Source organism: Cupressus sempervirens, chromosome 5 (genome assembly GCF_028749045.1).
Source record: "Cupressus sempervirens isolate cs-2001-9-10 chromosome 5, ASM2874904v1, whole genome shotgun sequence".
NCBI classification, from domain to species: Eukaryota; Viridiplantae; Streptophyta; class Pinopsida; order Cupressales; family Cupressaceae; genus Cupressus; species Cupressus sempervirens.
In genome coordinates this window covers 458,712,775-458,737,160 of record NC_143122.1, presented here as the reverse complement: position 1 = coordinate 458,737,160, position 24,386 = coordinate 458,712,775, and the positions used below count along the sequence as shown (strand labels likewise).

The window sequence follows — 24,386 nt, the reverse complement described above, 5'->3', positions numbered from 1 at the left end:
GTCCATATTTTTTTCTCACATTTGTTGTTGTTCCTTTGTTTACATTATGAGTTTATGGTATTAAGGGGAGCACCCTTCATCAAGTGGTATCAAAGCTAGAGTTCTTGAGTGTGTGGACAGATCGCCAACTGTGAGGCAGTTTACACTAGGACTGTGGTTTGGGCTTAGTGTGTTGATAGACATTGATTGTGAGGTAGTTTGCACTAGGGTTTCAATAGAAGCATGAAAAATTCCTCCATGAGGGAGCATGGTAGAAGAGTTATAGGTGTTACACCTAGGGGTTTTAGAGCCCTCCAAAGACAAATGCAAGCATTGGGAGAAAAAATGTGTAGAGGAATTAATCATTCCATAAGAGAGGAAAGTGAGGATGAGGACGAAGTAGAAGAAAATGCCAAACTAGAGGCAGTTCTAAACCCAAAAGAAGAGAGGGCTTTTAGGGCCATCTCCAAGATTGGAAAAAGACATAAGTTTGAAGTTCCCATAATTTTAGGAAATCTTAACCTAAAGGAGTTGATCAATTGGATCGATGAATTGAGGAGTACTTTGAGTATGAAGATATTGAGGATTCAGATAGGGTCAAGTTTGCAAAGGAAAAATTAAAGGGACATGCAAAGATCTGGTGGTGGGAGGTTTAGTTGGATGAAAATAGGAAGGGAAAGGACAATATAACCAAATGGGATTGGATGATAGCTAAACTAAAGTGACAATCCATTCCCATGGATTATGAGCTCAATTTGTTGAAGAAAATGCAAGGGTTGAAGCAAGTAGGAAAATCTATTCAAGAGTATGTCAAGGAGTTCTACTAAGTTCTCATTAGAAATGGCCATGCTGAAGTTCATAAGGAGAAAGTGGCCTATTATCTTAATGGGCTAAGGCCAAGTATTTAGGACAAGTTGAGTCTGGTTTGAATGAATAGTATTGAGGAGGCATACTAGTTTTCCCTAAGAGTTGAGGAGAAACTGAGCAAAAAATTTGACAACAAGAATATCATAAGAGGTCACGGTGGAAGATCTGGCAGATGATCTTATGGAGGTCGTAATGATGATTAGAAGAACAAGGATGAGGCTGGAAGTAGCAATCAGAACTAGAGGGGAAACAATTCCAATCATTTCCATGATCTAAACAATAGAGATCAAAGAGGAAGAGGCAAAGGACAAGGATCTAGAAGAGGAGGCTTTTGTGAGAAATGTTTTCATTGTAGAGAAGAAGGGCATAGAGCATTTGAATGTTTCGAGTGCCGAGGAAGGATAGATCAAAGAACAAAAGGCCAGTCCAAATTTACACATGTAGATGAAGATGCTAGATCATCACATTCTAAAGATGCTAAAGGAGAAAAAGTTCTAGTTGACAAAAGAGTCCTGCTGAGTGGTGAGAATGAACTTGATAAAAGAAGGAGCTTGTTTCACAAAAGGTGTAGATGTGAAGATAAGTGTTGTGATGTGATTATTGATGGTGGAAGTACTGACAATCTAGTGCCAGAAATGATGGTCACCAAGTTGAAGCTAAAGAGGTAGAAACACCCCACGTCCATACCGTATTGCTTTGGTGCAAGATGACCACAAGGTCATGGTTAATGAGCAATGCTCAGTGAAGTTCATGATTGGAAGCTACTAGGATGAGGTACTTCATGATATCATACCTATGGACATATGTCATATGTTGGGTAGGCTATGGCAGTTTGACAGGAATGTTGTACATGGTGGGCAAGCAAATACCTACACTCTGACCAAGGATGGAATGAAACATAAGTTGAAGTCATTGAATGAGAAAGAAGAAAAGGTATGTAGTGCTGCTAGAATATGTTTTATTGATGGAAAATAACTTCTCAAAAGTATGAAGCATGAGCATATGTTTTTTTCTATAATTCCAAAAGATAGTAAAGAAGAAGTAGAGGAGGTACCTAATGAAGTTGCAAATATGTTGGGAGAGTTCTCTGATATTGTATCAGATAATGTTCCTAATGGATTGGCCCCAATGAGGAATATCATTCACCAAATGGATTTGGTTCTAGGAGCTAGTTTTCCAAACAAGGTAGAGCACAAAATGACACCAGTAGAAAATGAACAGTTGAACAAACAAGTTCATGAGTTGTTATAGAAAGGGTTTATTTGAGAGAGTTAGAGTCCATCTAATGTACTAGTAGTATTAGCACCAAAGAAGAAAGGAGAATAAAGGATGTGCACAAATTCTTGCACTATCAACAAGATCATAATCAAGTACAAATTTCCATTACCAAGGATGCATGATATTATGGACTATTTGAGTGGAGCTGAAGATTTCACAAAGATAGATCTAAATAGTGGGTACCCTTAGATTCATATCAGAGAAGATGATGAGTGGAAGATTTCTTTCAAGACAAAAGAAGGACTATACGAGTGGTTAGTCATGCCTTTTGGGATAACCAATGCTTTGAGCACTTTCATGAGGCTGATGAATGACATGTTGAAGGAGTTTTTGGGTAAGTTTTTCATTTTTTACCTAGATGATATTTTGATATTTAGTAAGACATTGGAGCATTTGATTCATATTCGCCAGGTGTTTGATAAGTTGAGGGAAGAAAAGTTGTTGATAAACCTGAAGAAGTGCAACTTTGTAAAGAGGGAGTTGGTGTAGCTGGGATTTGTAGTCTCAACAGAAGGTCTAAAAATGGACCCAAAGAAAGTGAAGGCTATCCTTGAATGGCCTACTCCAAGGAGTGCTAGAAGGAGATTGAGGAGATACTGGATAGTCATGTTGGCAAAAGTACAAGGAACATAACTTATGAGGAATACCTAGTCAAATGGAAAGGGAGGCCAGTAGAGGATTCATCATGGCTAGCAAGGGAGGAGGTTCACTGTCATGGTTTTCTTCTGAACACTTGAGACATGACAAAGTCACTTCTCAAATTACCCCTAGTGTCTTATGCAGGAGCATCCTGGGTGTAAGAGCAATCTTGCATCACCCAAAAATATTTTTTTTCGGACTTTTCTATTTTAATAATGACTACTAGATAGGGTGGTTACTATTTATGATAAACTTACTAAAAATAGAAAGTTTCCATAAATAGTAACCACCTTGTCTACTAGTTCTTATTAAAATAGAAAAGACTGAAAATAAAATATTTTTAGGTGATGCAAGATTGCTCTTACACCAGGATGCTCCCGCATCAAATAGCTGGGATAATTTGAGAAGTGACTCTGTCACATCTTAGGTGTTCAGAGGAAAACCAAGATGGTGAACCGCCTCCCTTGCTAGCCATGATGAATCCTCTACTAGCCTCCCTTTCCATTTGGCCAGGTATTCCTCATAAGTTCTATTCCTTGTACTTTTGCCAACACGACTGTCCAGTATCTCCTCAATCTCCTTTGTAGCTGAACTAGCTACTGGAATACTCCACTACACTTCTCCAACTTCATCTCCATCACCTCCATCATAATACTCTATCAAATATGGTATATTAAATACTGGTGAAATATTCAATTCAGCATGCAACTCTACTTCATAAACATTTCTAGAATCATGTCTTTTCACTATCTTGCATGGTCCACACTTCTTTATCTTCAACTTATTATATGTACCCACTAGAAAATGACCCTTTCTAAAATGAACCATGACTTCATCTCCAATATAAAATTTCTTATACCTCCTTTTTACATCTACCTTAGCCTTATACTATGTATTCATCTTTATGATGTGCTTCCTCACCTCCTCATGGATGTTCTTCAAATGTTCATCAAATTCTTCTACTTCAACACTACTTATCTCTCCTTTATCCAACCGCTGCAATTTAGAAGCATTTCTAGGACTACTCCCATATACAATCTAGAATAGTGATTTACCAATACTCCTATTGATAGAATTATTATATGCAAATTGTGCCTATGGTAAAATCATATCCCATCCTTTTGGTTTGTCTCCAACCAAACATTGCAGTAAATTTTCCAAACTCCTATTCACAACTTTTGTTTTTCCATTAGTCTATGGATGATGTGATAAACTAAACTTCAAATCTATCTTCAAATTCTTCCACAATGTATGCCAGAAATACCCAACAAATTTGATATCTCGATTAGAAACTATACACTTTGGCAAACCATGTAGTCTCACCACTTCTCTGAAAAACAATTCTGCTACATGAACAACATCACTAGTCTTCTTGTAAGGAATAAAATGTGTCATCTTTGAAAACTTGTCAATGATAAAAAAAAATAGAATCATGCCCTTGCTAAGTCCTTGGTAATCTAAGAAAAAAATCCATACTAACATCCTCCCACAACTTTTCTAGTATATGTAATGGTTGATACAACCTTGTATTCTGCTTTACTCCTTTCACCATATGACATACTCTGCAACTTTGTACAAACTTCTTCACATTTTTCTACAACTATGGCTAGTAATAATTCTTAGCAACCAAAGAAATGGTCTTATCTTTTCCAAAATGTCTAGCCAATTCTCCACTATGCTTCTCCTTGATGAGATTCTCTCTCATTGAACTTCTAGGAATGCACACCTGGGTTCCTTTGAATAGCATACTATCATGGATCATGAAATCCAACCACTTTTTCCTATCAAGTGTAACAAGTTCTATACAAGCCTTCCACACTTCACCAAAATCAGGATCATCTGGATGCAAAGTACTAAGTTCCTTGAACCCAACCACCTCTATCTACATTTGTATCAGAAAAAGTTGTCTTCTACTAAGAACATCTGCAACTTTTTTAGACTTCCCACTCCTATGTTTCAAAATGAATGTATACCTCTAAAAATACTCAACCCACTTCAAATGCCTTTGGTTCAATTTTTTTTGACTATTTAAATATTGCAAAGCTTGATGATCAATATACAAAACAAACTCCTTAGGAAGAAGATAGTGTCTCCACTTCTTCAATGCTTGAACTATAGCATAAAATTCCTAATCATAAACACTTTTTTTTTTTTTCATCATTCAACTTCTCACTAAAATAAGCAATAGATCTACCTTGTTGTCTCATAACAGCTCCTATTGTTGTACCACTAGCATCATAGTCTACTTGAAACACCTTGTTAAAATCAAGAAGTGCTAAAATGAGTTGCTCAATAACTTTCTATTTCAATAGATTAAAACTCTTATATGCTCCTATAGTCCACTTAAACTCTTTCCTATCCCCTCTCATTGTTTTAGTCAAGGGTCCACAAATACTGCTAAACCCTCTTATGAGCTTTCTATAAAAACTAGTCAGTCCATGAAAATATCTTAACTTTGTCGCACTCCTTGGAGTAGGCCATTCAAGGAGAGCCTTCACTTTCTCTGGGTCTCAAATGAGGTCCAAAAACTCAACAAAAGGGCACTTGCATAGTTTCGAGCCTATAGATTAGGAGCTGGCATTTTTGAAAAGTGATTATAATAGCCAATCAGAGCAATGGTTTGAGAGTTATGGCCTTCCGAAGTTGGGCTACTAAAATTTCTAAAATAATTTGTCAAAGATGTATTTATGTGATTCTATATGTATTGTTAGGGTCTATCAGCCCTAGGTATTAAGTTTGAGCATCTAGAACCTTCTTGGGTGACATAAAATTGCTTATTTAAGAAAGGCCTAAACATTTTCTAGGACAACTGTAGGTGGTAGTTCGCAACTTAGTCTTGCAAAGTACTGTAATGAAGGTGCCAATGAGGGTTAGCATATTGTACTTGTGAATTCTGTAATTTTGCATTTGTGGTGCAAATAAGAAGTACATATTTTTCGCATTTGTTGTTGTTTCTTTGTTTCTATTATGTGTTTATGGTATTAAGGGAGCACCCTTCATCATAATTCCTATCTAATGCATCAATTACATATTGATACAACTTGAAAAATTTCCAATTTTTTGATGTACTACTTTTACATATTAAATTTAAAATTATTGTGGACTTTTTAACAACTTTAAATTGGGATTTAATATATGAAGTCTAATATGTCAAAATGTATAATTTTTGATGATTAGGTGCCCTTGCACTAAAATGTTATTTGGTATTTTCTATTTTAATTTGACCGTTATGTTTAATAGTTTAAATATGTCATTTGTCAATTTATTTTCTATTTCTATGTGTTAATAATTATGATTTTTAAATCTAATTTTCTATTTTTAATTAATTTCTAAAAATAAATATCATTTGTAACTCCCACCAAATATTTTTTCTAGGAATGCCAAATGGCATTTCATATAATTATTTCAATTTTAATATTCAAATTTGTTTGTAACTGCCATCCAATCTTTTTTTTTTTGATACGACACATTCCTTGGAATATTCATGTGTCGAGATTTGCTTTTGCCATTGTATATGCCTCTCGACATAATTAATGTCTAACTATGACTTGTATTCATATTTTTTTTATCAAAATATTTTAATTGAACAGTTAGTTACAACTTCTACTATGTGTTTATTCCAACTTTTATGCTCTAAAAAATCCCATTTTTAGAGGGGATATTACATGTTGCCAAGATGTATTGGGGAGAAGCAATTAGTATTGCAATCTAGATTATTAGCTAGGTACAAGTGAAGAAAGGAACTGGCAAGACTCCGTATGAATTATGGTTTGGACATACTCCTAGATATATTATTTCAAATTTTTTTGTAGTAGATGTTATATTAAGAGAAATGAACTGACAAGAAAGTTTGATCCCAAAAGTGATGAAGGTATTTTCTTAATGTACTCCATCAAGAGTAAGACATACATGTATTTTATTAAAAGAACTAACAAGATGATTGCAAGTGCAAATGTAAATGATGAATATCCAAAAACACCTAATAAACCTAATGATTCCAATAAGAAATAACTTGAATATGTTTAGGAGATGGTATATGTAGAATCAAAGATATCATAAACTATTGAGAAAAATAATGAGGAAATAACTCGGTTGAAGACAAAACTCCTAGACCTATCAGTAATACCAATGTATGTTAAGTTGAATCACTCTATAGATCAAACCATTGGAGATATGAATGCTAGTGTAAAAATGACAAGAAAAATCAAAGAAAAAATTGTTTGAATTCTAAATTTGAGCCTATGTCTATTTATGAAGCATTACAAACTGATGATTGGATTAAGGATATGGAAGAATAGCTTGATCAAGTTAAGAATAATGATACATGGACACTAGTTCCTAGACTAATAACAAGAATGTGATTAGCACAAAGTGATAGTTAAGGAATAAATTGAGTAAAGATGGAAAAGTAAGTAGGAACTAAGAAAGACTCGTGTGCAAGAGATATGCACAAGAGGAAGGACTAGACTATGTGGAGACTTTTGCACTAGTGGAAAGAATTGAGGGGGTAAGGATTGTGATTTCTTATGCAACATATAGAAGGTTTAAAGTTTCTGAAATGTCCATATCAAGCATGCATTTATGAATGATGTTCTTAAAGGAAAATTTTGCATAGAGAAATTACATGGGTTTTCATTATCAAAAGATAAGGACATGGTTTGCATATTGAAAAAAAAAATTGTATGGTTTGAAATTAGCGCCAAGGGCATGGTATGAAACATTGAACACCTCTTTGGTCAAGATTAGATTCATAAGAACATTGAACACCTCTTTGGTCAAGATTAGATTCATAAGAACATTGAACACCTGTAGGACAATAATTTTTACTTGAATTTGATGGTGATAAGTTGTTGCTAGCTAAAGTATTTGTAGATGATATAATCTTTTACGGAGATGGTGAGATGAATATGTCATTTGCTGAGGAGATGAAGAAAGAATTTGAAATGTTAATGATAGGTGAGATTAAGTTATATGTTGGATTACAGGTTATACAGCTAAAAGATAACATTTTCATCAATCAATCTAAGTGTGTTTAGGAAGTACTCATGACATTTAGAATGGAAAAAACCAAACCAAATGGAACCCCCATGGTGACGTGATCCAAATTATCTAAGGATGATGAGTCTAGTGTCGTGAATCAAACTTTTAATAGGTCAATGATTGGTAATTTGCATTATATTGTCCATAGTAGACCAAATATTTCTCAAGTAGTTGGGATAGTGGCAATATTTAAGTCAAATCCTAAGGAATCCCACACGGTGGCAATAAAAGTGATATTTAAGTAATTGAAAGGAACTAAAGAATATGGTCTATGGTATCTACATGAAGGTGATTTATCTCTAAGTATATTTATTGATGCACATTGGGTAGGAAAAATCAATGATATGAAAAGCACAAGTGGTGGTGCATTCTTCTAAGGTGGAAGACTTGTATCTTAGATATGCAAGAAATAGAGTTGCATTTCCCAATTTTCTATAGAAGATGAGTATGTGGTAGCTTCTAATAATTTTTCATTAACGATATGGATGAAGTGGGTAGTAGAATGAATCTATGAGAAGGTAATGGCATTGGTGACAATCTTTTGTGACAATATCGATGAAATAAATCTTTTGTGGTTATGCATTCAAGACTAAGCCTATTGCAATAAGGTATTCTTTCCTAAGAGAGAAGGCGCAAGAGAAGGAAGTGAAGATGGAATACATGCCAACCAAGGAACATGTAGCAACTATCTTCACCAATCCATTTCCTAAGGATGTTTTTGAGTATCTAAGAGGTAAGCTAGGGGTAATACTATTAGAGTGAGGTTTTCGTTGCACCAAAAGACTGATCTGTTGATATCTGAGACAATTACCACTCAACTTATAGTACACAGGAGGTGGTTAAACCCTTGTCACGAATCTTTAGGGGAGCACTGAACATTTTTCCAATAACCTCCCCCTCAACGTTTCTTGAGGGTTTGAGGATTTGAACTTGTGACCAAGCTATGATACCACTTGTTAGAGAGGGGTTGTCGTTTCATCAAAAGACTGATCTATCAACATCTAATACAACCACTCAACTTATAATACATAGGAGGAAGTTAAGCCCTTGTCACAAATCCTAAGGGGTGCATTGAACATTTTGCCAACAAATACCCCTATCAAAGCAGGACTAAGATATTGTTGCAATACTAATCCAGTGGACACATTGCATATATTTTTACATTGGATTAATGTTAAGGGGAATATTCCATAGGAGGAGCTTGGAGGTGAAGAAGTTAGTTGTAGAAAAAGGTGACTCATATTGCATATTATCTTTGGTTGTTGTCAAAGGGGGGGATATTTGAGAAAACTACTATAGAGAAGACTAGTAGGGAGAAGAATTGAATATCGAAGAGTAGAGAGGGAAAAGATTGAAAAGGTCACAATCCAAATGAAGTATTGACTGGGTGAGGGGAGACATTTTGCGTGTTTCCATTAATGCTAAAAGGGGAGATTATTGGCCTAACTAGTGCAAATTTTGTAGAAAAGGTTTTATGATATAAATCTAATGCTGAATAGATTAGCTATTATGTTGTCATTAATTTAAACTTAAGCAATGTTGGTTGTCAATTTACTAGGAGTATTATTATAGTATATGCAGAGTTGAAATCAATGTTGTGATAATGTTGAAGACTAAATCTGAGTATGCAACTCAAACAGGAGACTCAATGATGTCTTTAGATGGTGTGTGTATGATCACACATGTTGACAACAAGACTGTAAAAAAATGTGATCAATTGAAGTATGAATGGGCAACCGAGAAGAATAGTCAATGATAAATAATGACTAATTTGATTGGTTTATCAGATCTATCTAAAATTAGATGTTGTAGCTCAAGATATATTATCTTGTCTTGGTCGTATGTTTGATGTTTCAATCACATAGTATCTAGTGTATCAAAAGACGTAGTTTTAATTGATTGAAGATCGCTCTATAAGGAGTTTATACAATACTTAGAACAATTTATGTTTGATCCACTAAGGATGGTGTTGTCGCTGACTTCAATAGATCTTTCATAATCAATGTGTTGTGGTGATGTGGTAATATGATGTTATGGTCTTGCATCAATTGTGGTGATCAAAATTATTGGAGTCATGGAAGCATGTTGGAAAATTGAAAAGGTTTGTGTGTTCTTGGCCAAATTGATGTCTGATTTGAATTGGAAGTCATCAAAGATTAGAAAATAATGGATTAGGATTTGGTGATACGTTTTGGTGGGCAAAGGTGTAATTCAAATGTAATATGTTTTGGTTAGGTAGCGGATGCCTTAACAAGTGAGTAACATATTTATAATTAGTTTGATGTATTTGCAAGCTCGTAGATCATGAATGTGTGGTGCAGTTGAGCAGTGCGTTGATCATCTGCAAGAAGAGGCCAAATTTGTGCTTAATTGGACCTATACAATCAAAGAAGTGCTACTCTCATATGATCTCACTTTTGAATCCCAATAGGCTCTCCGAGCTAAAATCCTTTACTAGGTCACTCTTAATAGGGTGAGAAGGATCCTAATAGGTCTTAAAAATAAATCCCTTAATTGGGTGGCTCATTAATTTGAGTTCTAAATCCTTTCACAAGGTTACTTCTGTCATGAGCCGAAATTTAAGGATATATGAATATTCGAATAACATATTATACAATGATAATAATTAAGAATAATAATATTATAATCCATTATAATAATGATATATTTAACAATATGAAAATATATATATATATATATATAGATAAGATAATATCATGTCCCCACATTTACAAGATTTAGTAATTAAATGAATAATAAAATAAATTATAATGTATTCAAATATTATTACATATACTATTAATAATTAATGATAATAAATTGATTAACAAATTAGTCAATATAATATATATAATCTATGAGATATATATAGTTATAACACATAAAAATATTAATTATAAATAATATCAACAATAATAATTTTATAATGGGAAGAACATATCCAAGGATAATATTACAATATATCATTATAATACAAATAAATAACATATTACTCTAGATATGAGTAATAATTGTTCTTATAAATAAAGCAAATACACTATGCAATGATTATAGTATTCGATGTTACTAATAATATTGTTAATGTAACACATGGCTATACATTCAGTAAGCTAGTCTGATTAATAAACCTAAACCAACATATTACATAAAACTAATGTCATTAAACACATGAAGAGTGACATCTCTGCTCATGGTCACATCACATCATATTTATAGGTTATAAATAAGGATGTGGAGGGAGTCTAAGAGGGATATACAACATTGAAGGAAATTAGATAGAAGATTATAAAAATCATCAGAAGAAAATATGACAAAGGATATAAATAAAAGAAAAGTCGCACAAAAATGAATGACCCCCAAAACGGGTTCATTACATACTCCTAATAGGGTAAAAATTGCTAATAAGGATAGAGGAAAATCCCTTAACTATGGGTGACTCCTAACAAGGCCTTCTTTTAATCGAACATTATTATAAGCTTCTAACTTGCTAGGCCTTTAACTGAGTGTACTTCAGAAGAGTGCAAATATTTTTGGGTACTAATTCCTACCGTATTTTTTTCCCTTTGACCAAGGGTTTCCACATGAAAAATCTTGGTGTTTTTGTGTTGTATTTTGTAGATGGTTTAATGTGTTCTATTGGGTTGTTAATCTCCCTTTCCAAGGCCTATATCTTTCTTACTATGGTAGTTCATTTCATATATATTTCAATTACATATTTTGCAGTGGATCCCGATATTAACTGGAGCTTTGATACTACTAATGCACTTGTCAATTCTATGCCCAACAACTCTATTTGATCGTGCATCCATCTTTGTTTCACTTCCTTTTTGGCACATTAATCTTTTATGCATTTGCCCCAAATAATCCACACTCCTTCAAAATCTTTACTTTTTCTCTCATACATCTTGTATGACTAAACAAAATAAAATAACCACATAACTTCCACAATTACAAAATCATTTTCAATGAGTTCTACTTTGACCATAATCCACTCCCATGTCAAAGATCATGTTTAGCATGGTCATACTAAAGCACATTTGCACATAAATGGATCTATGAGAGGTGATTAGTTCAACAATCCCCCACAACATGGCACGAGAGGATTCAAACCCATGACCCAATTCTAACATCAATTGTTAGAACATGTTTGTCGTTGCACCAAAAGACCAATCTATTAACATCTGATACAAATGCCAAATATAAAAGAATCCACAAAATATGATTAGTCCATCTAGGAAATATGAGGATTCAAACCCATAATTGAAACTTTGATACAAATGTTAGAGCACATTTGTTGTTGTACCAAAAAATCAATCTATCAAAACCTAATACAAACCTCACATATTAACTAATCCACATAACATGATTATTCTATCTTCCTATCTTAAGAGTTTTAAAGATCATGTTAGACTTTTTCCCTAAGTGTTAAATCTAAAGATTCAAACATATGATCAAACTTATACCAATCATTGAAACATCTCTTAAAGATCAATCAATTAGCATCTAATACAGATACCAAACATAAATGCATTCATATAAGCCAGACCATGTCCTAAATCCGGAAGAATTTACAAAATCATGCTAGAAAGTTGAAAACAAAAGTAACCTATTCCCACGATCCAAGGGAAAGAAGAGTGGAAAACGATTATCTTGTACACCCCTCTTCGGTCTAAACTAATGCTGTGAGCGTCAAATTAGTCGCCTGGCGAGCTTAGCTTGTGATACACATGCGAAACAAACGTCGGAAATCATGTTTGGTTTCTCTTGGAACAATCCTATCCTCTCATAAGAAAATCCCTCAAAAATGGGGCCTACTTACAAATGAAGTATAAACAACTAAAATTAGATTACATGCATGGATTCAATCAAGCACAAATACTAGAATATCAAATGTCTGCTACCTCCATTGAAATCAAGTGAAATCCCAATTCCCCCAATATTCTCCATTGTCGTCTCTGCTTCAATATTTTATTACCATTTCATCATGTGAGCCAATCTTGGCTGTCGATGGACTATATCATGACGACTGAATCATAATTTAATGCCGATTCAATCACATTTTATCTATTACTCTCCAAAGTCTTCGTTCAATAATCATGTCTGGGGCTCCTCCTCCATCCCCACGATCCAACAATTCCTCTGAAAATGGAAACCATGATGGATTCAATGAATATTTGGAGAAATTGGGGAGATCTTTGAGTGGTTTAAATTTGGGTGTTCCAGTTCCAGTTCCCTTGAAGAAGAGGAATCTTCCTGTAATTGATATGTTGGGAGAAAGAGATGAAGTGGTGAAGAAATTAGCTGAGGCTGCAAAGGAAATGGGGTGTTTTCAGGTGGTCAATCATGGCGTCTCTTTACAAAGTGTAACCAGAGCAGAGGAAGAAAGCAATCGATTGTTTCGACTGCCATTGGAGAAAAAGGAAGAAATTTCCGGTGGCCTTGGATCTCCCTTTGGGTTTGATGATGATGGCAGCGATGACCGCAAGAAAGAATGGTTTTTCCTCCAATCACACTCCCACGAAATTCAAGACTTTCTCAGAGATATCTGGCCAGAAGGCTGTGCTGATTTCAGGTAAAGTTTGGATTTTTGTGATAAATTGCTATCAGGGTTCAATTTTTTGAGTCCAACTTACTGGCCCATGTTCATGAGTAGTAGTTTATGCAAACTTCTCTCTCATGACAATGAATAGAACATTTGAAAACACTTATTGGATCTAGGTGAATGTTCATTTCAGTACTACTCCAGCTTGAGCGCCCTTAACTATAGAGTTTCCTCCATGATTAATCCCACTTTTTTTAACTGTGTAGTTTTTGAGTCAAACTCATTGATCTATATTTCATGAGTCTGGTTTGCACAAAGCAATCTCTCATGACAATGAATAGAACACTTAAAACACTTATTCGATCTAGGTGGTGAAGCACCAGGACTTCGTGGAAGGTTACTACTCCACCTCAAATGTACTGAACTATGGAATTTTCTCCATGATTAAACCCACTCTTCTTAGATTGATTGGGTTTGCTAAAAATAGTTCTTGTGAATTGCAGTTTTGCTGTGGGAGAGTACTGTGATGCATTGCGCAGAGTGGCAGGGGAGATCTTGGAGCTTCTGTTGGAAGGATTGGGTGGCAACTGGGGAAAAGATGAGAGATCCCATTTCTTGGCAGAGGTTGAATCCAATGATTCTTCTCGGCTTTGCATCACAAATCACAAGGGATTCTGCCATTCAGGAGACGAATATCGAATTAGATTTGAGCTTCCATTCATCCTCTGTTTGCAGTATCAACCTGCCCCCCCTATGCCGCCCAAATCTTCCTCCACAACACTTGGCTTCCTGTCTTTCCACAACCAGGATCCCTCTTCATCATAGTGGGCGACATTCTTAATGTAATTTTGTGGACAGCTTAAACATCACACACTAAGTTTCATTTCAACACTAAAAGTATTAAATAATCAAAGTCGACTAATTTTTTCTAACTTAATTTTCTCCTTAGCGTGTGATGTATAAGAATGACGGTAACTTTAGACTGTCAACAAATGTTTAAGTTGAATGCTCTGACTCTAACATAGGCTGTGAGTGATAAATTCATTGATGGTGTTTGTCGGAATGAATGCAGGTGTGGAGTAATGGAGAATACAGGAATGTGGTTGCAAGGCCAATGGCAATGGCGGAGGAAGAGAGTTGCACGGCAATGGCACTTATCCGCTCGCCCTGCACAGATATGAGCATCACCCCATTAATGGAGGCTCTGGATTCTGATAAGAAGAAGCCTGTGTATGGCTCCGTTGATTTGAAGGAATATGCCTCTCGGGCGATTCGCCAGAGATTTGTGTTCGAAAATCCTCTTCAACGCTACAGAATTGATTGAGATCATTGATGAGTCATGATTTCATTTGAATGCTGTTGTCTTCTATATCCAAGGCATTCCACAAGAAAGAAAGGATATCATTTGTTTGTTTATCCATCTAACAAATTGCAACTCCACTTGTCACAAATGAGGAATTAAAAAATTAATACATTAGTCGTCATCATTGATTTAGTATTTTGACTAATACCAAGTTGACTATTGAATTGTAGTGACATGATTGTTGTTTTATATTTGTTGAGGTGGATGATATGTCCTTTGCTTATAACATTTACCAAAATTTAAATTTCAAAGGTATGATTGAACGTTCTTTGGTTGACATTTTGGTGGGGATCCAATTGTTTTGAGTTGCTTAGCTAAGGATGATTTATAGTTTAGGTGGACTCTTATTCAATGTTCTGTAATTTACTTGATGAAAAGGAGATGTCCATATTTATGAAATTCAGTTGTTTCCAAATGTGTGTAAATAAAATCATTTCATTTTAAATAAAAATAATGTATATTACAAATAGTTAATATAAAATATTTTCTTTTAACTATAAAAATAAATCATTTATGTTATTTTTGATTAATTATGATGTTTTAATGTTTGGTATTTTATTTGACAACTTAGCATATATTTTGAATGTATATTTTTCAATTTATTAAATATGATTAATTGGAAATGAGTCAATTTGTACTCAAGAACCATTTGAATTTAAAAATCAAGAGGGGAGATTATTTTTGTGTTGCAAATTCAATCTAAGTTCAATTCTACCTTCTTGAATTCACCAAAGATAATAAACTTGTAGAAAATGCATGTCCAATCTAGATCTTTGGAATGCATGATGTAGGTCTAGATTTTATTTTAACTACTTTTACACAAAAACATGTCATTTTGTATAATATTTATTGCATCTAAGACAAATAATCCAAAGTGCCACATGTACACTTTTCAATCTTAGAATAACACACAATGTGTACATATTACTAATTAAGATATTGATTTATAATATTGTAAAGGAAAATGGCCCTTTCTTAACTTTCTTGTACTTTTTGAACTAACCAATCAATGAAAGCAATAAATATATTGATTAAGATAGATAATAGAATTATGAGCATACATAAAAGAAAAGTGAAACATTATATGTTATTTTAGAATGTAAATGCAAAGAAGGTTAATGACATTTCCCTCTAGGAAAGATGAGTTGTGTAGTGTCTACTAAAGCACCAAACTCAACTATCTTGGGGTAAACTATGGAAGATCTGTATTTATGACCCATCTTAGGATATTAGCGGTTAATGATCTCAATGAGGGGATGAATAATAAATATAAAATGTTGTGTCATTTTGGTCATGGATTCAATCTAAAGTTGTGATTGATCTAGTTGACTATATGCTCTTAGTTGTTATTCAACTATTATTTTTTATTTTTCTTCCGTATATCTAGTCTTGAGGACTTGAAATTTTCCTCAAGGGGAGCTATTGGATTCCTACATGACAGGTTCTTTTAGGTCAATTGCTAGAAAATGCTAGCTAAGTACAGTTGTGTCAATGATGAAAAACAAAAGTCCTTGAACATGCAAAATGTTCGAGGATGATTATACACATCATGTTTATTTAGGCACCCTAGTTGAAAATTGAAATATCACTTTACTAATGCTAATAATTTCTTAGAATGATTAGATGACAATAACATGTTAAATGAAGGCAATTCAATGCATTAAAATGTGTAGGTAAGTAGAAATAAATTATGCAAATGTGTGTTTATTTAACTCTAGCTGACAAAGGGATACACACACACACACACACACACACACACACACACGTATGTATGTATATGTATATATATATAGATACATACATATATATGTATGTAGATGTATATATATGTACACACACACATATCTATAATGTGCATATATGTATATAAATATATACACATTTACCCATATATATGCATATACATATGGATATATGTGTGTTAAAAGATTAATTTTATTTCATTTATTAAATTACCTTTACTTCCTACATTAGATTTCACTTTATGCACATGCATTTCTATTTAATAATTAAATATCTTTTATCTCTTAGAGTTTCCCTTTTAGGGTTTTATGATCTCCTTTATTAGGATTGATCATTAGTATTTTCGTTCATTATTTTAGTCTGATAATATTTAGAGCCAAACCCTTGCCTCCTCTTGTCTTTTTCTTCTTTATGACATGTTCTTCTCTATGAAGTGTTCTACTGGATCTATGGATTTGTTCTCATCAAATCCCTCATAATATATGAGTTAGATCTGTTGTAGCTTTTTCTTATTTGGAGGAAAAGAGGAACAAGGGTTTGATAGAACATATATGACTTTTTTGGGTATTTTTTTATAAAAATAGGGGGTCTCTAAATTTCAAAGCACTTTGAGTCCAAATAGACCTCACAATTGGATTTAGAGGATGTCAAAACCCTCGTTTCCATATAAATCACTTCATTTTTGGAGTGAGGACAATTCTAAGGCAATTTTTTTTGCCTACCAGGGTCATATGACCCTTGACATGTATTATGATGCATTGAAAAATGCGTAATAAATTTGTGTTGTGTTTTAAAAACTTTGTTCCACCACATGGCCACCATGACACCATGGAGCCGCTGCAACCCTGCCCATCGTGCTTTGGTCGTGCTCCAACTATTTACCACCACAGCTTCATTGTTGCCGATCTACGTTGCTTGTGGACCCTTCATCTGCCCCATCCAACTCATGGTCATATCACCACCTGAGGGGGCCAATTTTTTTGGTCCTAAGGGGAATTTACAATTTTTTTGGCATGACAAGGCACCTATCATTTTTTTGCAATAACTTGAGCATATAGAGGCATTTTTAGGCAAATGAGATATCATCAAAAAGCTAATTCTAAGATGGACGTGATGATGAGATGAATGTGATGGTGAAGATATTTTTTGAATTTTTTTTCAAATTTGGTACCTATTTTTTTCGGTCAAAGTTTGACAATCCTTTCTGCATTCTGAGGGTCATAACTTGCTCATTTTAACTCCATTTTTTATCCAAAAGAAGCGTCGGAAAGCTCTTCTAGAGCACTTTCCATATTCTCTTTTATTTCATTAGTATTTTTCAAAGGTACATGTGAGTCTCAAACTGAAGACTTTTTTACTATTTTCTTGTATATGCATTTTTTGTGGCATCTGCGGTCCAATTTTTTTGCACTGTGGGGGGTGTTTTATATTATTGTTTTTGCCATTTACATTAGTAAACCATAACTATTTAGAAGCAAACACCTTAAACAAAAATGGTCAAGATCTCTTCTTGTCTAGTTCCTCTAAACCCACATAACTACCACACATGGACAACTTCTATACAATAGCTTCTCCATTTAAAGGGTTTGTGGTTTTGTTTAAATGAAGTACAACCAATTTTAAAGAGGCCTTTTTGAGTTCATGCAACATATAAATAAGATGGACGAGGCCATAGGTTTGATTTTTTTGAATGTTTTAGATAACGTATAATTTCATTTCGATGGGTTAAATTCCCCTTGAGAAATGTGGGTTGAGTTCAAGTACTTGTTTGGTACCATCAATGAGTTCAAGGCACTTCGGATTGAGGTAGAGCTTTCATCACTTGTACTAGATTCTTTTCCCCACTATTGAGGACTTTTTGATGACATTTAAACAACATAGATATTTGTTACATGGCTGTAGGAAAGTGAAGACTGATAAGGAGTTTATTTATTTGATAATGTCAAAGCTTCACGAATTTTTTTAGATTTTCTCTTATACCTTCCATTCCACTATGGATGCTTTGGGTCCTAGATTTACTATGCCCACATTTGAGGTATTTTGTGATCAGTTGACTAGAGAGAAATCCAATTTTTCACAGTTGGACTCTCTAACAAGACCAAAGAACTAGTCATTGGTTGCTCAAACATCTACAAGGAATCTGAAGAAGAAATCAAAGCCCAAATAAGATTCATAGGCAATGAGAGTTCCTCCAAGCCTTCTCCTAGATTAGATGCTCGAAAATCCACTTTGAAGGGTAAACCTTCTAAGTCCGGCGAGTCTTTCTCTAAGACTAAGAATTTTATAGGTGATCCTTCCAATTTTTGTGGCAAGGAAGGACATCTAGTTTCCAAGTGTTGGAAATGTCTTAAGGCTTTAATGGAGTCCATGCACCAACATAGTGTTGCTTCTTTGAAGCCATCACCTCCTCCTTCAGGGAAAGGACATGCTCTTTCTACATGAGCATTGCCTTCATCAACTACTTGGATTCTTGATTTAGGTGCTTCCCACCATATGAAACACTCACCTGATTTGGTTACCTCACTTGATAAGAGTGTTACTATATAGATTGTAGTTGGTGACTCTGCAAAAATTTCAATTTTAGGTTTAAGAACTATCTCTTTAGAGGGTGGTTCCCTATAGGATGTTCTCTTAGTTTTGGCCATTTCTATGAATCATGTGTTTGTCTTTCATATTTTTCATTATGGCTTTGGTATGATAGCTGAGTTCACACCACATGATGCGGTTATTCAAGATCTCCATGATATAGAATTGGTTGTTGCTATTGAGAGTGTTGATTTATAGTCTCACTTATATCAATTTGATGACTTTGAGAGCTCTGATTCTATAGGCGTTTCTCTTATTTCTCATGCAAACATAGTGAGAAAGATTTGGCATGAGCATTTTGGCCATGTCAACTATAGATATCTATAGCAAATGAGTACATAGGAGCTAGTGATTGGGCTACCTCATATCACTTGTATTGACAATGTTTTTCAAGGTTGTGCACTTGGAAAACATCATAGAGATCCATTTCTAATAGGTAGATCCACACATGCTAAGCCGTCATTGGAGTTGATACACGATGATCTTATGTAATTCCCCACTCCATCTTTTTTAGGTGCTCAATATGTATTGCTTAGCTTCATAGATGACTTCTCTAGATACACATGGGTGTGCTTTTTGAAGTACAAGTATGATGTCTTTGATTCATTTCAAATCTTTAAGACATTTTTGGAGAAGTAGTTTGGTCATTCTGTTAGGCGTATATGCACTAAAAATGGTAGGAAATACGTGAATTAGTCTTTTAGACATTTTTGCACTAAGCATGGTTTACAACGCTAGTTCACAGTTCCTCATACCCCTCAGCACAATGGGATTGTAGAGAGAAAGAGTAAGACATTATAGGATATGACCAATTGTATGATATAGTCAGGAGCTATGAGTTCTTCATTTTGGATTGAGGCTATCAATTGTGCCAACTATATTTAGAATTAGATGCCTCACAATGCATTGCAACATTTGACTCTTAAGGAGGCTTGGAATCATGTCAAGCCTGATGTTTCTATATTCCATATTTTTGGTAGCAAGGCTTGGGCATTTATTTCAAATGCACAGAGGAAACCCATGGAGAGGAAGAGTCGATCACTCATCTTTATTGGCTACTATGAGGATATGAAGGCATACAAGTTGATCTTGATTCTAGAGAGGTCTTATTTTGGAAAAATTTCTAGTTTGATGAGTGTTATCCTCAAATAAAGCCTCCATCACTAGATTCTCTCTCACTACCTAGTACTACCTCTTCTCCTCTACAAGATTATGTATCCTCTAAGGGAGGTCTTGATGTTGATTCCCCTTCACCAACTCTACCAAATGTTCAGAGAGTACCCAAGTGGGCTCGTGATACTATTGATGCAATTGAACATATGGCAGGAGATCCTTCTAATTCTTATCATACTTGTGCTTAGACATCTAGTACTAGACTATTAAGTCATGCCATTTTAGATGATCCATAGATTTTTTCATAGTCAACATGATGAAGGGTGCTCTCTTTCATACCATAAACACATAATAGAAACAACAAAATATGGACTTCTTATTTGTGTTGTAAATGTGGAATTAAAAAATTCATAAGTACAATATGTTAACCCACATGGGCACCTTCATTACAGTAATCTGCAAGACTTAGCCGCAAATTACCACCCAGAGTTGTCATAGACAATGTTCGGGCCTTTCTTAAATAGGCAATTATGTGCCACCCGGGAAGGTTCTAGACATTGAAACTTAATACCTAGGGCTAAAAAACCTTAACAATACATATGAAGTCAATCAAATAAATCTTTAACAATTATTTTAGATATTTCAGGTAGCCCAATTTTGGAAGGCCATAACTCTCAAACCATTGCTTTGATTGGCTATTATAACCACTTTTCATAAATGCTAGCTCCTAATCTACAAGCTTGGAATTGCGCAAGCACCTTTTGTTGAGTTTTTGGACCTCATTCAGGCACTCTTGAGGCCTCCAATGGTGAGCCTAAAGGTTTTTCTACAAAATTTTCCACCATAAATCTGCAATAACTTGTCTGATACTTAAGTTGGAGCAATGAGATTTTTCTGGTAGCCTTATAACTCTAAAATGAACCTTCATGTAGAAAATGAGAACATTCTGAGCTCATATGACAAAATTACTAAAAATAGCAAGTTCCCAGAAGTAGCAACTCCCTATTTACTAGTCCTTATTAAAATAGAAAAGACTAAAATAAAAATATTTTTGGGTGATGCAAGATTTCTCTTACACCCAAGATGCTCCTGCATCAAACACTCAGGGTAATTTAAGAAGTGACTCTGTCACGTCTCAGGTGTTCAGAGGAAAACCAAGATGGTTAACCTCCTCCCTTGTTAGCCATGATGAATCCTCTACTGGCCTCCCTTTCCATTTGACTAGGTATTCTTCATAAGTGTTGTTCCTTATACTTTTTCCATTATGATTGTCCAGTATCTTCTCAACCTCCTTTGTAGTTGAACTAGTTGTTGGAGTACTGAAGTACGCTTCTGCAACTTCATCTCCATCACCTTCTTCATAATACTCTATCAAATCTGAAATATTAAATACTGCTGAAATATTCAATTCAGTAGGCAACTCCACTTCATAAGCATTTCTAGAATCATGCATTTTCACTATCTTGCACAGTCTAAACTTCATCTTTAGTTTAATATATGTGCCCACTAGAAAATGCTCCTTTCTCAAATGAACCATGACTTCATCTCCAAACTAAAATTCCTTATACCTCCTTTTCACATCTACCTTAGCCTTGTACTATTTATTCATCTTTATGATGTGTTTCCTCACCTCCTCATGGATGTTCTTCAAATGTTCAGCAAATTCTTCTACTTTAGCACTACTTATCTCTACTTTATCGAATTGTCTCAATTCAGAAGTATTTATTGGACTACTCCCATATACAATTTGGAATGGTGTTTTACCAGTACTCCTATTAACAGAATTATTACATGCAAATTTTTTCTGTGGTAAAATCATATCCCATCTTTTTGGCTTATCCCCAACCAAGCATCTCAGCAAGTTACCCTAACTACGATTCACAACTTTTGTCTATCCATCAGTCTATGGATGATATGATGAACTAAACTTCAAATTTGTCTTCAACTTCTTCCATAATGTATGCTAGAAATACCAAACAAATTTGGTATCTCTGTTTGAAACTATACTCTTTAGTAGACTATGCAGTCTCACCATTTCTTTGAAAAACAACTCTGCCACATGAACAACATCACTAGTCTTCTTGCAAGGAATAAAATGTGTCATCTTTAAAAACTTGTCAACCACCACAAAAATAGAATCATGTCCATTTTGCATCCTCAGTAATCCAAGAACAAAATCCATGCTGACATCCTCTCACGACTTCTCTAGTATAGGTAATGGCTGATACAACCTTGTATTCTGCTTCACTTCTTTCGCCATCTAACATACTTTTCAAATTTGTACAAACTTCTTCACATCTTTCTACAACTATGGCTATTAATAATTCATAGCAACCAAAGAAATGGTCTTATCTTTTCCAAAATTTCTAGCCAATCCTCCATTATGCTTCTCCTTAATGAGATTCTCCCTTAATGAAATTTTGGGAATACACAACTAACTTCCTTTGAACAACATACCATCTTGGATCATGAAATCCAACCACTTTGTCTTGTCAAGTGTAATAGGTTTTGTACAAGCCTTCCATGCTTCACCAAAATTAGGATCATCTAGATACAAATTACTGAGTTCCTTGAACCCAACCACCTATATTTGCATTTCTATCAACAAAAGTTTTCTTCTACTAAGAGCATCTGCAACTTTATTAGACATCTCACTCCTATGTTTCAAAACAAATGTTTAACTCTGCAAAAATTGAACCCACTTCAAATGCCTTCAGTTTAATTTTCCTTGACTATTCAAATATTGCAAAGCTTGACGATCAATATAAAAAATAAACTCCTTAGGAATAAGATAATGTCTCCTTTTCTTCAAAGCTTGAACTATACATAAAATTCTTGATCATAGAAAAAATATTTTCTTTTTGCATCATTTGACTTCTCACTGAAATAAGCAACAAGTCTACCTTCTTGGCTCAAAAAAACTCCTATTGCAATATCACTAGAATCACAATCTACTTGAAAAACCTTGTTAAAATCAGGAAGTGCTAAAATAAGTTGCTTAGTAACTTTCTATTTTAACATATTAAAACTCTTATTTTCTTCTACAGTCTGCTTAAATTCTCTCCTATCTCCTCTCATTGTTTCAATCAAGGGTCCACAAATATTGCTAAAACCTCTTATGATTTTTTTGTAAAAACTAGCCAATCCATGAAAAGATCTTACCTTTGTTGCACTTCTTGGAGTAGGTCATTCAAGGATAGCCTTCACTTTCTCTAGATCCATTTTCAAACCTTCTGCTAAGACTACAAATCCTAGGTATACCAACTCCTTCTTTATAAAACTGCACTTCTTCAAGTTTATCAATAACTTTTCTTCCCTCAACTTATCAAACATCTTTTTATTATGAATCAAATGCTCCTCCAATGTCTTAGTAAAGATCAAAATATCATCTAGGTAAACAATGAAAAACTTACCTAGAAACTCCTTTAGTACCTCATTCATGAGCTGCATGAAAGTGCTTGGTGCATTGGTTAGCCCAAAAGGCATGACTAAACACTTGTGCAATCCTTGTTTTATCTTGAAAATAGTCTTCCACTCATCTTCACTGATACGAATCTACTAGTACCCACTCTTCATATCTATCTTTGTGAAATACTTAGCTCCACTCAAACAATCCATAATATCATCCATCCTTGACAATGGAAATCTATACTTGATTTTGATCATGTTGATAGTTTGAGAATCTATGCACATCATGCATTCACCATTCTTCTTTGCTAATATGGCTGGTACAACACATGGAATCAAACTCTCTTGAATCAACCCTTTCTATAACAACTCATGAAATTTCTTGTTCAACTCTTCACTTTCTATTGGTGTCATTCTGTGCACTGCCTTGTTTGGAAAAATGGCTTCTGGAACCAAATCCATCTGGTGACTGATCTTTCTCATTAGGGGCAATACATCAGGTACATTATCTGAAACAATATCAGAAAACTCTCCCAACATATTTGCAACTTCTGAAGGTACCTCCTCTAAAGAATTATAGAAAAACACATATGCTCACACTTCATACCTTTGAGAAACTCTTTTCAATCAACAAAACATATTCTAGCAGCACTACATACCTTTTCTTCTTTCTCCTTCAACAACTTCAACTTATGCTTCACTCCATCCTTTGTCAGAGTGTAGGTATTTTCTTGCCCATTGTGTATAACATGCCTATCAAACTGCCACAACCTACCCAACAACATATGACATATGTTCATAGGTATGATATCACATAGTACCTCATCC

At 34.5% G+C, this 24,386-nt stretch overlaps 1 pseudogene across 1 annotated transcript; it reads left to right on the top strand.

The window, feature by feature from the left end:
• Window positions 1–12,680: 12,680 nt before the first annotated feature.
• On the top strand, window positions 12,681–14,840 carry LOC149556758 (2-oxoglutarate-dependent dioxygenase 21, chloroplastic-like; annotated as a pseudogene). Its single transcript, XR_016352374.1, has 3 exons — window positions 12,681–13,375; window positions 13,849–14,187; window positions 14,418–14,840. The product of XR_016352374.1 is annotated as a 2-oxoglutarate-dependent dioxygenase 21, chloroplastic-like (transcript).
• Window positions 14,841–24,386: the final 9,546 nt, after the last annotated feature.